The sequence below is a fragment of the Buceros rhinoceros genome, unplaced genomic scaffold, assembly GCF_000710305.1.
Source record: "Buceros rhinoceros silvestris isolate BGI_N320 unplaced genomic scaffold, ASM71030v1 scaffold31542, whole genome shotgun sequence".
Lineage (NCBI taxonomy): Eukaryota > Metazoa > Chordata > Aves > Bucerotiformes > Bucerotidae > Buceros > Buceros rhinoceros.
Window position 1 is genome coordinate 3,977 of NW_010397726.1, and position 1,369 is coordinate 5,345.

The window sequence follows — 1,369 nt, forward strand, 5'->3', positions numbered from 1 at the left end:
CCCCACCCCGGCCCCGCAGAACTCCAGGGCCAGGCAGCCCCTCTTGTGTCCCGTCCCCGTGGGTGCCAAGGGCAGATGGAAGTGCCTAAACGTCAGCACTGAGCGCTGCGGTGCCAGCTCATGGGTCTGCTGTGTGCCCAGGGAGGAGCTGGGGGTGTCAGCAGGGTGTCACATCCCCGGGGCAGGCAGCGGTGACCCTCGCCTGGGCAAACCTACAGCCTCTGTGGGTTGGAGCCTCAGGTGGTGATTCAGGTCTTGGCTTAAGCCCTGGGGATCCTTGGCAGACCCCTGGTTAGCATGAGGTTTGCGCTGCACACGCCTTACAGATCACGCATGTCACACGCAGCATTTTGAGCTTTGAGTCAAAACGGGCTTAAAGCGTCTGTGTGGGTAGTGTGAGGCTGTGAAGCAGCATAACTCAGTTGTACTGGTCCCTTAATCCTGGGCGCCGATGCCCTGAGACGTGGGCTGAGAGTGGCAGATCTGTCTGTGTGCGGGCATCGGTGATCCATCCTCATTCCCTTTCACTCTGCAGCAGCAGCAGATCCCGCAGCCCTTCCCCGGGCACAGCCTGCTGCTGCCCACCCTTCCTGACGCCCCCAACGTCCCCAGCCCCGCTGCGGGGCGATGCCCGGGGCCTGGGGAGCGGGCAATCCGTGAGGGGCAGAACCTGCTCTTTGTGGCACCTCTCGGGGCTCTCCAGCCAGAGAGGGGCGAGCTCCCCTCCGAAGACCTGCCCTGCAGCAAGCTCCGTGAAATTCAATTTATCTCCCGCAGAGGCGGAAGAGCTGAGTCAGCCACGGCTGGATAGTTTAAGTGGACAGAAATGCTGTGATGTATCTCAGCTCTCGCGCCTGGGATTTGTAAGCCGTTCCCCACGGATTCCTTTTAGCGTATGCTAGCGGCTGGACCAGACATCACTAGGGCAGGAGTTATGCATGAGTTGGCATGAGGTGACTGTGGAACCAGTATTCATTATTCACACTTCTCTTCTAGTTTAAAAACAGCGAGCAGATTTTTGCAGAGGCTGTAAGGGACCAGAGACAGCCGAACCCTGCTGCTGGAGTGTCCCCTGAGAGCACAGGGGCACGAGACGATGGGCTGAAATCGTGGGGAGCAGAATAAAAGCCCTGTCCCCCCGCCCGCAGCCTCTTCATGGAGGTGCTGCCCGTGGGGGACCGGGGCTGCCCCTCCTTGTCCCGGCTGCCCTGGTGGGTGTGAGTGCCACCGTCCCCTTCCTAGCAGAGGGCACGTCTCAGGTGGGACAGGCGGGTGCTCTGTGCTCTGGGGATGGGGAGCAGCAGCACAGACTGGATGTCCTGTCACCGTCTTGCCCCCCTTGCCTCCTGTCCCCAGTGTCACACTTCCA

General features: G+C 60.9%; 1 protein-coding gene across 1 annotated transcript in view; it reads left to right on the forward strand.

The window, feature by feature from the left end:
* Positions 1–1,369, forward strand: part of OXTR (oxytocin receptor) — a 6,249-nt gene that overhangs the window by 3,786 nt on the left and 1,094 nt on the right. The gene's annotated exons all lie outside the window — the stretch shown is intronic.